The sequence below is a fragment of the Alligator sinensis genome, unplaced genomic scaffold (genome assembly GCF_000455745.1).
Source record: "Alligator sinensis unplaced genomic scaffold, ASM45574v1 scaffold1291_1, whole genome shotgun sequence".
NCBI classification, from domain to species: domain Eukaryota; kingdom Metazoa; phylum Chordata; order Crocodylia; family Alligatoridae; genus Alligator; species Alligator sinensis.
The window spans coordinates 657,958-672,809 of NW_005842219.1; the positions used below are offsets into that span (position 1 = coordinate 657,958).

Consider the following 14,852-nt stretch of genomic DNA (forward strand, 5'->3'; position numbering starts at 1 on the left):
AGCAGGAATAGTGGTTGATAGTGTTCATTTCTCACTGGTGCCTTTCTCTACTTGCTGCATTGAACTATTCGAACAGGGTATTTCGTTTTGTATCCACCGTACATACAGACACCTACACATCAAAACTCAAGAGGAGATATTCATTTCTATCTCATTTTAATGATCACTCAGGTTCTGATGCATCTGCTCATGCTGAATCTGCTGGCCCACCTGGGCAGGAAAATCCCTGGCATAAGCAGCCCAGGGCCACCTTCCCTTATATTCCCAGCTTGAGCTGGGTGGAGATAGGAAGGGCTGTATTCAACCTATTCTCTGCCACCTGACTACAAATTCATGCATCCTCACTCTAATCCCCCAGGGCTAGACTTTTTCTGACAAAAAACAGGGTTAGCCACAGTCCAGAATCAAGAGCAATGTAACTCCAGTGACTCCACTCCTGGGCTGTGTGTAGACGAAACGAAAGGTGTGTGTGCATGACACTTTAAAGTGGGCTAAATGCTTTTGCACTGCTTTAATGGTGTTTGCACACGTCGGCAGCATGCTGTGCATTAATTACAGCTGCTGTAGGAAATTCGGTGACGTAATTGCGTCTTAAATGACTTGGGGCACAGCAAACTAAAACTCCTTTGAGGAGTGTTTGAACATGCATCACAAAAACTGATCTAGGAAGCTGTCCAATCAGGGGAGAAACACTCTTATGTGAAAAGTAAGACTAATGAATGACTCGTTCTTGAAGCAATCATAGTGAAGAGGTTCCAAGAGATCTCTACACTGACCTGTGTCCTTTTAAACCAGCCCCTAAATAATTTCAAATAAAAAAAACCCAACCTCATAGCAGGGTTCTGTTGATCAGTATGGGGGTTGGAGGGACTGATACTACAGCTACTGGAAAACATTGGGCATATGTTTTATATGTAGGTGGATTGAATTCTGCTTCAGAAGAGCTGGGCTGAGTTGATTAAAGGAAAAATTGCCAGCAACTTGAAACACAAAGTTGCTACATCACTCCGGGAAATGAGTAGATTTTACTTCATGCAGTACTTTCCGCACCTTTTTCTGTAGTTTTGTTTTTGGTTTTTTGCCCGAAGCAAAATTTGCATGGCGGGGCTGAAAGCGAGTGGGTACAGAATCAGTCCCAAGGTTACAACCTTTTGCTACTAGCATCCCTAAAAGGATGTCACAGCTATCTTTTCTCTCATAAATATGTAAGTATTTAAAAGGTAATGAACAAATATCCCCAGCTTGCTGTGTGACCAGTCCTGCCAGTGTTAACATTTCCTGTGCAGGAATTCACTACGTTCCAAATATTCAGTCCCTTGCAAGATCCAATCTTAAACGGCATCAGTGCAAGATATAACTGTTCATATCATACTTGTACATGTGATGGGTTAGCTTAGGGTACACTAGGAGTTTAGATTTAATACTGCTCTGAATGGAGTTTCATTTGGCCAACTTGATGGCTCTGGCCTAGCCTTTGATCCTCAAACAACATATAATAGTGATTTAAAGAGACTTATGAAATTTGGGGAATGAAAAAAGCACAGCTGTAAACTGATGAAGAGACCACTGCAGCCTGAAAAGATGGTGTAAAATTTTGCACATACGTCAGCAACATAAAAATATCATTTTCCAAAACAGCTTTTGTTACTCTATGAAATACAGCACTTGACAAGGATTTCCTGTAATCTATAAACGCGTTCTGAAATATTGACATAACTGGAGCTACTGTTGTTCCCTAACAGCAATTATCTTTCATAATAATTAAACAATATGGCACAAAATCTGCCTGGGTTTGCTGGGATTATTGACCTTTAATACTTCATTTACATTTCGCTCTAACAGAAACAGAATTCTCGTTCATTGTGCTGTAAGAATAGCTGCTGTTCAAACAGTTTGGGGGATGTTTTACCATCAACGACATTAAAATTTAACTGGGTCTTTGTCTCCTAGGAGCTTGGAGTATTATTTTATTTTATTTTATTTTTTTTACTATTCATTCTTTTATAATTTTGAAGTCAGGACCTCAGCTGAGCATAGTTGCCTTGAAATCAAGTTACTGACTGCATTTGGTGGAGTTACATCAGTTTACATCTTCCATGAAATATCATCCTAACCCTTTGCATGTACAAAAAAATACTGCACAACTTTCAGAAATCTATTTCCTATACCTCTTCCTTGGCTCCAGGGCTCACAGGGCTCCTTGGTCAGGCTCTGAGAAGCTGAATACGAAAATGTAGCCTGAAACCTTTCAATAAGCTTCTATAATAATTACAAAGTACTTCAGCTCCACTAACAGTGCTACTGTTATTTATACCAAAGATCTAAGCTTGAAGGCATCTTGAAACATGAAAGGTGGTAGAGGAGTGCTTGGGACCCTTTCAGTGAGCTTTAGAAGATAAAGGAAGATCTAGGGAAGCCACAGAATGAAAGGATGAAGGTGAGAAGTAATCCCTAAACCGTTACTGTCTGAAGCGACCATTTTGCTAGGCTCTCACATTGTTTAGCCTGGCAAAATGGCAGTGGAGGAATATTTTAACACAGACTTTATGAACAGAATTCCTCCCCAGCTTTTAAATCATCCCAACTGTTGGCTTTTTTTTTTTTTTTTTTTTTTTACACTTAAGAAGAAAAACAAAACATTACCACATTACCCGGTAGTAAAATGCAAAAGAGCAATGACAGGAAATATAGGGCTTTCTTGAGGTACTGTCTGTCCAGGAGCCAGATTAATGTTCAGTCATCATCAAACAAGAAAAGCCCTAGGTATCACCCCCCCAACACTGAAGTGCCAACATCCATGGTTGGTGAGTGGATGGGGTGTAGGGGAGGCGGAGCCCTGAGTCAGTGGTGGCAGTATCATGAGCACCCCTACAGGGGCTCATCACATACACCATTGAACCCCCCCCTTTTTTGAAGTACCATCAAGATGTGGCAGGTGAATTAGGGAGGGACCAGCCCAGGTGCTTGCATGATTATTCCCCAGCCAAGCCATGGCATGACACCAACCAACATACATACATGAGGCCCTTACCCAGTAAAGAGCCTTACTTTAAGCATGAGACTAGTCTCATTAGCCTCAATAGGAGGGGTCCCTACTATAAGGCATTATTGATTTCGAGGAGCCTTTACTGTGATGTAGAGGATGTTAGGGTGATTGTGAAGGTTGCCAATACAGTTTCAAGCTGACTGGAGAAGCACTGAGAACTCAACTAAGGCTGTTTAAACAGAGTCCTGACAATACAGCTACACTTTCCTTGTCACTTTGTCATTCATTTTTCCTTGCTATCCTTTTGCTTTCCTCCCATAGTCTGTTCACCCACTCTTTTTTTCTTCTTACACACCCCCATACCCACTGACACACATGCATACAGAGCAAGTCCTTGAGATTAACCACAATATGATTACATTTTAATTGAGGCCAGATTAGTGTGGGGACATCCTTTTAACTCAGGAGGCCTCAATTCCACAGAACCATAATGAACTAATAATGAATGTGCTAAAGTCATTAAATCAAAATTCATAAAAGGGTGAATATTGCTTTCTTTTATAATAAAGCAATTAAAATCCCATATACTATAATAGATACTACTGAGGTGAACCAAGTGTTATTTAAGGAGGTTAGTGTTTCATGCCACATCACATGAATTTGGGAAACTTTGCAAAACAGGACTGCTATACAATTAACAGATGATCAGAACCCCTTTCATGTCAACTGTGGTTTAGCATTATTGCCCACTGTAAGAAACACTGACATTATTTGATTAGTAAGGTTGTAAAATTAGCTCATTTTAATGAATGAAGATTTACAGTGTGAGCAACTCACTTGCAGTTACTGCAGCACTGTATCATTAGAGACGCACATCCCTCTATTCTACTTAAGTTCTTAGATGTGTCCCTTCATTATCATGTCACCTAGATGGCTCACATGCACTGTTCCTTCCTGCCTAATAATCCTAAATTGTAGCTATACCAAACTAATCTTATTCAGTGTTTGGACAGGAGACATCCAAGAAAAAAAAAAAAAAAATGAAAATCCTTATATTCTAGGGTAAAAACAGATGTTAGATCTCTCCTGGGACAAAGACTTTTATCCTGAGAACCATAAAGACTTACGAACCCATTGTTCCAGACAGCACAGACAGTCAAAAAGCCTGAGGCTGAATCTATTCAATCTTTGCAGGTTAGTTTAAACTGCGTAGATTGAATTGATAAGCAAGTGAACAGACATTTATTTTGATTCTGGAAATGCAGTCACATGCCTGCAGTGGCCCAGGGCAGAAGCTGGGGAGTGCTAAACTAGCCCTCTGCTCAGCTGAAGCAGACACTTTGGGCCAAGTCTAGCCCACACACCCGGTGAGGGGTGGTTTGCGGGTGGAGGGGGGTGCAAAGCATCCTGAGATCCTGGGGGACTGAGTTAACTTGAATCTGGAGGTGGTCTAGGACAGCAGCTCAATAAACTGATTTAACCTAAATCAGTTAAGTGTGATACTGCTTCCATGCAAATTTATCTTAAAACAGTTTCAGCCATTTTGAAAGTGGTTTATGTGCACTAAACTTTTGTTGCGTTACAGATGTGTAGTGGTTTCTTATCGCTTATACCAGTTTGTGTATAAATTCTGTCCCTAGCCTTTAAGTATCTTTAAGGTATCTGAGATTATACTTTTTATCCAGGACAATTTAAGCTAATTCAAGTTAATTGCCAGGGACAAGGGACAAGGTTAATTCCAGGGACAAGGTATATGTGAAAAGGGCTATCACTTGCTCCCAAGCTTTGATTCAGATCAGTCAGAAATGCCTTGAATGCAACTTCTGTTTTTACCCCTGCTATTCCTGCTCCTTGTATAGCATTTTCCTTGCGCATGAGGAAGAGAGTGCAAAATATGCAAGAGAGTAGAAAACCAGTCTTGGCAGATGCTGGAGAAAGAGGCACAGGGGACTCAATGGGTGGCCTTCTTTGGTCTGATGTTCTGCTCTTAGCGGGGTCTGTGGAATGCTATTAGGAGTAGCTGGCTACTGATGAGGGATAAAATGAAGATCCTGACTTCTTGGGTCAGACCAAAGTTTGCATAGTTCTTTGGACAACAATAGAGTTTTTTGGCCCAGACTCATGGTGAAGTTGCAATGTGGGTAACAGAATTTTATGTTTCATCTGGCAGCACATAGAAGCCACTTCATCCAGCAATATATTGCTGTTATTTTAATTCTAGAGACACCTTCCTGTTCTAACATGCTAAGCATTGTACAATCACATAATAAGAGGAAATCCCTGCCATGAAAAATCTGATCGTCTACACAGGTAAAGGTTAATGGTACTATTAGAAATACAGAGAGACTAAGTGATTTTCCCAAGGTCAGACAAGTTAGCAGCAGCAGAGTCAAAAATGTTAACCATTTCAGTTCACTGCCTGATGTCCCACTCTGTGGGCGCATCTGCACATGTAATTAATGCACATGAATAAACACTGGAGCTTATTGCTCCAGAGTTTATCGCTCCCATGTGCACTATTTGAATGTGTGCCCAAGACCACAGCATGTTGAGCTAGGTCAGAGCAGCCTTGGCTGGCAGGGAGCCTGTGGGGCAGCCTGCCAGCCCAGGGCTGCTCACCCCCAGCTCAGTGTGCTGCGGAGGGGCTGGCTGGGGCAAGAGGGTGCTACAGTGTGGAGCTAGCTGGCAGGGACCCCCTGCACTGAAGCACCCTTGTGTCCCAGGCAGCTGGGGCAGCATCTACATGTGTGTTGCTATGAACAAAAAAAAAAAAACAAAAACCCACAGCAGGATAGTACTTACGTTTATAAGTACTACCATGCTGCAGAGTTAATTAATTTACTCCAGCCTAATAGGGGTGCACATGTAGACGTGCGATGTTTACTGCACAGCTAACTAGCCTACTGTATAGTAAACATCCTGTGTAGACACTCCCTATGCTACCTTCTTTGGGCTTCTCTTAGATTTGACAATGCACCAAAATATTCGCATCTAATGCAATTCAATGCCATGCATATATTTCACCTCATCAACAAACATTTCTCTTTTTAAAAGAGAAATTACAAAAAATAAATACTAGAAAGTTTAACTCTGGAATAGGGGGAAAAAAGAATGAATGGAAGAGCTGTTTCCAGGATGTATGCCTGTGTTTGCTTACATGTGTAAGAGACTGACAGAAAAAGAACTGTTAAATAGTACGTGATGGAGTAGGGGATTATATGGAGAACATGATATAAGAACAAGCAGATTAAAGGAATACTAAATATTTATAATAAAGTCCTTCATGCCATATGTAATAATACATACTGTATAGCTGCCACTAAATAATACAAGGAAGGAATTCAACTGCAAGCTCACGGAGATTGCTCTATGAATTGGATAAAATAGAATTAGAGGCTTTTATCCACTGGGGACCACGCGTTGCTATTCATAATAATCAGAATAGGAGAGGAAATAGCACAACCATCATTGTAACTGCACAAGTTGAGATACATTATAAGGTCCAGTTTTTTTTGTTGGCTTTCTACCAGCACACAAATGGGTAGAGATGTGTTGAACAAAACTGCAGCCCCTCAATACTCAGAATCTAAGTGCTACTTTAGTGGCTGAATACACCCCCCCCCCCCCCCCCACTCCAATCGACTGTCTTTTCACTGATCTCAGTGTACCTTTTTGCATCATCTCCCTCGAGTGGCTGGGTCAAATAGTAAAAAAAATGGTCGGCCTGCTACAGTTGGTTGATAGAGCTTGCATAGAGGGTAAGTACGCTGAGCTGAAGGACTAGGGTTCTGAGCTCAGCTCTGCAAAAGCATGTGGATGTGGATGTGGATGTGCAAGAGAGACTAGACAGATACTTGGATCTGTTGGCCATAGAGCAGGGTTTTTTCCAACTGACATCCTCAGAGGGAGCAAAATGCTGATGCTGCAAACTAGTGCCATAAATAAAGGCAGCTCTGGCCTTGGAGGTAGAACTCCTGGCACAGCATGGCAAATTCTGGTCCCCTTTACAAGGGTGTGACTCAGATTGCAATAGCATTAGTTTAGATTTCCACCAGTCATCAGCAACAGCACAATGTGAGCCAGAGCCACACTGAAGCTCTTAAGCTTTTGTGGCTCTTCAACTTCCACCTATGTATCCAGGCTGCTTTCTGCCCCCATCAACCCAATATCTAAGCATCCTTGTCCTGAGACAAGTCGGCCCTATATTCAGAATTCTTACCTGTGAACAATATTGAGTCTCTTTCGCTCTGCCCTGCTGGGGCCACACTCATATCGCCTCCCTCTCACAGAGGCCTCTCACTCAGGCTCTTTCATCCCGCCCTTCCTGGGCCTCACGTGTACTGGAGGGTCCTCAGGCTTGCTATGCTTTGCTCCCCAGCCAGCAAGCATGCAGGCTTTTGGGCATCTCCTACTATCCTCATCTGAGTGAGCACTGGGCGGTTCATAAAATGCTGTGCTAACTCTGCCCCTGGTCTTGTAGCTGGGTAGCTTCCCCTGCTGCTCTCCATCAAGGAATTGATGGCTCACCACTTGTTCTCCTCACAGCTCCTCTTCTGCTGCCCTCCAATTGGCCTCCAGCCCACCTGTAGCCTCAGGCACCCAAAGGCTTACCTGGACCTAACTCAGGCCCCCATGCTAGAAGAGCCCCCACTCAAGCCCCAGCCCTCAGGGCCCCATATCATGCCCCTCACTCACTGGGTTTCACCACTGCCACTCTCTACTCCACCCCAGACTCTAGGGTCTGGGGTTGAACACTCCCCGCAGACTCAGGTGCCACAACTTGCTCCCTCTCATTAGGGCCTGAACTGCTGGTGCCCTCTCACAGCTCTAACTACTCCTCTCATGGGGGCTTCCACCCTTTCAGGCTCAGTCCTGCACCCCCTAATGGGCTCAGGTGTCCCCTATGTACATCCCTGGCCCCACTACTCCATCTCTAATTGTATCATGTAACCCACCAGGTGGTGGGGGCAGGGGTTATTAAGGTGCTCCACCCCACTTTTCACCAGGATGGTCCTTGAACCTGGCATTTCCTGGCCCTGCCCCACCACAGGGAAGACTACCAGGCCTCCCTATCCCAACAGGCTGCAGTTTTATATCATGCTCAGGACCAGGAGCCTCCAAGCCATCCCCTTAAGCTCCTGCCCTTACCTTGTAGTTGTACTCGGAGCAGCCACTTCTCCAGGAGATGTTACTTCCATGAAGTCTGGCAGCCAAATGCGGCCTCCAGCCCTGCTGGTCTAGGAATTAAGATGACTATTTGTCAGGACTGGGCTACATCTGCCTGCTGCCTGATCCAGATCTTGAAGTTGCAGAGCACTTTAAGGTGTTCTGACACCCACCTTCCCCCTTACAATGTTTACTAGGGAAGGCTTTTCCCTGATGCTCAGAAAAACAGGCTCCCCCAGAGTCTGTGATAGCCCTGAAGTGGCGAGCACCCCACTGGTGCTCTGCTACTCACCTCCCCCCTAAAACTGACTCCTCAGGGTGTCTCTAGGCTGTCTTCCATACAGGTACTCCTCCAGTTTGCTGCAGCATACACTCTGTAGCGAGCATGCCACTGGTGCTGCACCACGCATATAAAATCTGGCCTCCGGACTTCAACCCTTGCTCACTGACTTCTGAAACACTAGAGGTGGGGGGGGAAGAGGTGACCACCAGATTGTTAAGATGCAACTAACTTTTAATAGCCCAGTTCCTCTGCATTTCCATCAGCATGGCTGAAAGCAAAATCAAGACCCCTTTTTGAACATACAGCATTACCTAAAATGCCCTCCAAAATGAGATTTCTATTTTTTTTTTGTACATCATTAGTCAAACCCCAGTCTCTCAAGAATGCCTTCTTTTTAATATTTTTTTTTGGGGGGGGGGGGGGGGGAAGAGGACTGGAGAAGGATGAGTAGGGAAGTACGGAAGGAAGTCATTGCAAGGTGAGAATTTGTATGCTTTCAGACCATAGGTCAGGGATGGGCTATTATTTTGACTGGAGGGCCATTTAATGAGTTGGTGAGCTGTTGAGGGCCACTAGGGTAGGCCCACCCCTTGGGAGATGTCCACCCTTGGTCACCAGCTTGGGACCAGAAGTCCCGACCCTCATCCCTAACCTTTGCCACCAGAAGTCCCTCCCCTTGTCCTGCTAGAAGTACTCCTTTTGGGAGGGGAGGGTTGCCATCTTGGAACCAGAAAAAACCAACAAATCATATACTAAAAGCCAAACACCTACTATAACATATTTTAATCTAAACTTTATTAAAAAAAAATTGTCATGATTTGTGTTTGCATATTGTATATAGAAGTGTTTGAATAGTAACTAAAAAATAAAGTCTTACTCTTTTATGCTGTGTGTGGGGTGCGGTAGGGCTATGGTTGCATGTGTGTGGGGGCAATAGGGTATGCAGGGAAGGTATACAGGTGGGGGTGTGTGGAGATAGGGTGTGGGTGTGTGGCATCGGTGGGGTGTGAGGGAGGGTGGGGGAGTGTGGGGACCCCCCCCCCCCCCCAAACCCCCCGCACACAGCCCCTGCAACTGGTGGCAGCAGTAGCAGCAGGCAGATTCTTGGGATGCTTGTGGCCTGTGCAGATGCTGCCACCTGGCAGTGCATGGCTCTGGCCACTGCTGCACATGGTGGCAAAGAGTGCAGCCAGGCCAGCCCATGGTTTAGTGTGCCACTGGGGAAGCCCTGCATTATGAAGCCAGCAACCTTTGTTACTCCCTCTTGTGCAGGTCCCGGGACTCCACTGGGAAGCCGGAGGCGGGGAAAGCAGTCAGCTTCCCCCAGTTGCATGTGAATGCCAGGAGCTGCATGTGCACTGCATGGAGCCCTGCATGAAAGAGGTGGGCTGGCCTGCCTGGCTACGCTCCTTGCCACCACATTCAGCCCTGACCATGCACCCCTGGGGGGCAGCACCTAAGCGGGTCATGAGCACCCTGAGCACCTGCTGCTTGTTGCTACTGGCAGTGAGGGCTGTGTGCCATTGGAGCGAGTGTGATGGGGGACTCCACCCCTCCTGCCACCCTCCCTCACTCCTATCCTCTGCCCACCCAAGCTCCATGCTCCCACTACCTCTGTGACAGGGGGTAAGCTAGGGGCTGGGTCCCATGCCAGGCCACCCACCTGTCTCTGTGGGGCAGTTCACCCCATCTTTCCTGCCATGACTTTGCTGTTCCCATAAATGGATGGTAAATGTGGGAGATTGCCCATTACATGCCCCAAGGCCAGGGCTCCGCCCTTCCCCACACCACAGCCCATGACTCGCAGATGGCATCCACATGATGTTCTTAGCCCACACCACAACTGGTACTCCAGGGTCTCAAGGGGACTCTCACTCCCCCCCGGAGCAGCAGGTCATTGTGCTCAACTACAGGTCTTACTTTTATCCCACACACAGCCTCCTTACCATGGAGGACTTACTGGGGTCAGGACTCACCCCTAACTCTCTGGCTGGGCCCCCTACTCGGCCTCTGGCCCAAACTACAGCTTCAGGCATCCACAACCCTGCCTTGGCCTCCTACCCACATATGGGGTTCCTACTGTGCTCCCTCTAGGGCCCCACCCTGGGGTCTTCTCATCTTCATGATCAACTATTCATGGGGCTGGCCCTTGTGATGCCCTTCAGGCTTACTCACGATTTGGCCCTATTCGGTGCACCACTGGGACTGCCCTTCAGGCCTACTCCTATTCAGCCCTACAACTACACTCCTCACGCTACCCCCTCTGGGGTCTCTAGGATCTCACATCTCTGCTGGGCTCAGGGGGCACTCTGCTTGCTGTGCCTGGCCCCAGTACTCCCTCTTCCCAGGGTCTTACACGCCCCTCATGGGGTCAGGTGGCTGCAGCTGTGCCTGGCCCCACTACTGCCTCCAAAGCCCACCTGAAAATGGGGGCTGGGGTTAATGCACTCCTCATCACCTTTCACCAGGGGGGTAACTGGCCTGGCACTTCCTGGGGACTCCCCCTCCACCAGGCCACCCATCCTTGGCAAGGTGTAGTTTTAGGTCATGCACAGGACCAAGAGCCTCCAGCTCCTACCTGCTAGATGTTCCACGCAGCTCAGCCAGGCGATGTTTCCACCTGGGCTTCCAGCAGCGAACTGCTGTGTTTATATAGGCAGCCAGTGTTCTAAAATGGCTGCCACAATCAAGCACTTGCTGGCTGCCTGACTCATCTCTTAAAGTGGCAGGCACTGCAAGTGCACTGCCACAGCCCCCCTGGGTACAGGCTCTGTCCTACCACCAGCCCCAGCCCCATGCTCCGTGTTCCCGCCCAGCTGCAGCTCCCCTCTGCCCCCACCCCTGCCACTTCCCTACCTGTGGTCCGGGGTGAGCCGGATGCTGGGGAAGTTCCCTGGCGGCTGCGAAAGTGGCAGCAGCAGCCCTGCCTGGAAGCTGCATGCTGGCTGTGCTGGGCCCTTCCATCCACAAGGGTGGGAGCGAGGCACACGGGCTAGGTGGTGTACAATTAGTTGGTGAGTGCCCACAGGCTGGATGAAATTGCTTGGTGGGCTGGATTTGGCCCATGGGCTATACTTTGCCCAACTTTGCCCTAGGGGGCCATTATCCATACAAAACTGTAAATGATAAGATGTTATCACAGAAATGCCAATGTATAGTAATTGCATGGGAAGAGTTAGAATTATTCTCTAACACTGTTATGAAAGCAGGGCTACTGTTCTATCCATGGCACATTATGGACCAGATTCTCAACTGAAATAAAACAGTAAAAAGTTAACAAAACTATACTCCTTTATAGTAGCAGAGCTGAGGCTATGGAATACTAGTATGCATACTGTGCATACATAGGGGTATACACTGAATCCATGCTATTTAAAATAAAGGGTCAAATTCTCTGTTGGCACAACTCCACTGAAGTCAAGGCACAGAAGGAAAGAATCTGAGCTATTGGCTTTTAACCCAATGAATATTCTCTTTTCAGCATTTTATTCCCCATGTATGGATCTTCCCCTGGCACCTGCAGAAGTTATCGAGAGACATCCCTCAAAAACTGATGAGAGAATAGATTCCTTTGAGTATTGCATTTCCTATGCTCTCTCATACATGCTGAAGGACAGCTTAGCTGATTCGCCACAGGAAACCCAGGTGCTGAATTCATCTAACAAGCTGCTTAAAACTCTAAACAGATGTTTCTGCATCTTTTCTGCTTCTCAAGCTGTCTGTGTGGAAGCACCGGCAGATTTACAACAGAACAGATGTAGGAACCATACATGCTCTAACATCAAGGGCCTGAGTCACTGGAAAAATGGTTTATGACTATTGTATGTGCACATAATTAGAGCCAAGCACCTTTGGGACCAAAAAAAAAAAAAAAAAGGCGCAACATTATCCATAACAGAAGTGTAGACTGACCTGGATAGATAAAAATTATACTTATCTATCCAGGTCGATCTGAATTTCTATTAGTGGAGATAGCAAAATACACCAGAACTGAAAATTATGCCTGCCTCAGTCTGTCTACTAGACAGTGTGTGACTCATGAAAGTTTAGGTTGGGTATTTATTACTCATGCTGGATCTTGTTTAAAGCTCACTGAATAAATGGAATGACTCATTGACTTCAATGGACGTGTTACCAGGTTCCATAACCCTTCAAAGACCAGAAGAATCGTAGACAGATCAACAAAGAGGAGGAAAGCTCTCAGACAGACTGGAGGCAGAGGAGCCAATTCCGATTTCAACTAAGTCCCCTTTACAGCTCAGTTCAAATAAGAGTCAGACAGGAATAGCAAGTAACTAGGGGCGTGTGTAGATGAAACGAGGGGCATGTGTGCACAACACTTTAAAGTGGGTTAAATGCTTTTGTACTGCTTTAATGGTACTGGTGTTTGCATGTGTCAGCGACATGTTGAGCATTAATTCCAGCCGCTGTAGCACATTCGGTGGCATAATGTGCCTTAAATGACTTTGGGGCACAGCAAACTAAAACAACTCTGAGGAGTTTTAGTTTGCTGCCCTACAGGTGTAGAGTGAAGCACTGGGCTCCATGCGGCTCAGAGACTGTGCAGGCAGCCCGTGCAGGCAGCCTGGCAGCAGCCTAGGAAGGCAGGCTCCAAAAAAAGTGGTGAGTCTGATATATATATATATATATTTTTCCCCCCCTGGAGCCTGACTGTTTGCATGTGTTGCATGGGGACCTGGTTCTTCCCTCCGGCAGCTGTGGTCCCCCCCGGGACTGCCCAAGCCAGGTGCCTATGGGCGGGTGGAGCCTGGGGTGGGGGGGCCCACTACTGCCGCAGAGGGAAGCACCAGCCTCTCCCTTCCCCCGCAGTCTAGGGACCACTCTGCCCACCGGCAGCTTGCCCTTCCCTCCCTCTGCAAGAGAGGCAGGTAAGTCATGGGTGTATACGACATTGGGGTTTACTTCGCCCTAAACTGAAGCAGTGTTTTTAAAAACCTACCGCTTCAATTTAGGGCCCCCATTTCGTCTACACACATCCTAGACTTGCAGGCTGAAGTATGCAAATCCCATCCGTGTAACATTCCAAAATCGTGAGTTCACCTTAAAACCATGAGATTGTTGTAACTAATCCATTTGGGAATTGCTCTCTTTTGTTATACCCTTCCTTTCTTTTTTGTACCTTTAGGGTTTAACAACTTCTAGCTTTGCTCTCTGACCACAGGGATCGGATATACAATTGTCATGTACCCAGACAATTGGAGCAGCCTAAAGGAAAAATGTCAGATATTGTGAGACTTCTGATGGAACCCAATGAGGCTGACAACGCTGTAACAACACTGGAATGAAGGGTCAGGAGCCTTGATTTTAAGTTTAGCTGTATCACTGGCTTGCCATGTGACCTTTACCAGGTCAGTCAAATGTTCTGTGCTCCATGTCCACTGTTTGTAAAGTATCCAAAAAAGTATGTTATAGTGCCTTGTGAATCTGGGTATAGGTTGGAATGGAAGCATGCCAAAAATGACTGGTCTATGGCTAACCAGACAAAAGAGCAGTGAAAAAATATACATGTAAACTAAACATGTGAAATATGTTTATACACAGCTATTTACTTGCTTATTTAATCTTTACAACAAACATGTCAATCCTTTCAACCATAGACCACATTTCCTAGGTACCAAACACCTCTGGCAAGGAAGTGTCAAGAGCTATTAGAGATTATAGGCGTAATCCTGCCTTCACTGGAATCAATGGGAGTTTTGCCAGTGACTTCAATGGGGGCAGAATTTTACCCTTTCACTATACTGGAGCTGTGCCGATTTATACCAGGCGAGGATCTGGCTCTCAGTCTTATTATTCCACATATCCTCCATGTGCCAAAAATTCCAGGATGTCTATAAAGTTAGGGAGAGTTTCACTGAAAGTATTAGAGACCCCTGTGTTTCTAAGTGCTTATTTTATTTATAGACCCTTGCATTTCATGTCTTACATTCCCCTATGAGGAATGTTCTATTATTGCTGAAATATTAAAAATGAAAAAAGGAGCAATAACTCATAAATTATCCAGCACTGCAAAAACTATCTTCATGTCCAATTTCTTTTGGCATTTCACTGTATAAATATTATACCAAGGTGCTTTTATACTAATGGATAATTGCCTGCAGTGCATACTTAACCTTTGTCCACTTCAGTTGACTTGGTAGTGCTACCTACGTACATCAAACATCAATTCATCCAAATTGGCAATGAAAGGAAGGCATCCAGCCAAATTCTCCCTCTTCCATACAGCTCAAATCAACGGGCTGTGCATAGTAATGTGAATGAAAACCTCACCCCTCCCCCTGACCTCCATGGGAGATAGGAATTCATTGGGCCATAGCTTCAGCTTATGCCAACTGGTCCTGCTCTGTGGACTTTCCTAATTTATACCAGCTGGGGATCTGATCCAGTGTGAGAGAA

General features: G+C 45.9%; 1 long non-coding RNA gene across 1 annotated transcript in view; it reads right to left on the reverse strand.

The window, feature by feature from the left end:
- The window catches only part of LOC102379846, a 14,519-nt gene extending 5,975 nt beyond the window's left edge, over positions 1 to 8,544 (reverse strand). The window contains exons 1-2 of the long non-coding RNA XR_324249.1: positions 8,445 to 8,544; positions 8,135 to 8,223 (exon numbers count right to left, since the gene is read on the reverse strand). This is a non-coding gene — a long non-coding RNA (uncharacterized LOC102379846). The remainder of the gene's footprint in view (positions 1 to 8,134; positions 8,224 to 8,444) is intronic.
- Positions 8,545 to 14,852: the final 6,308 nt, after the last annotated feature.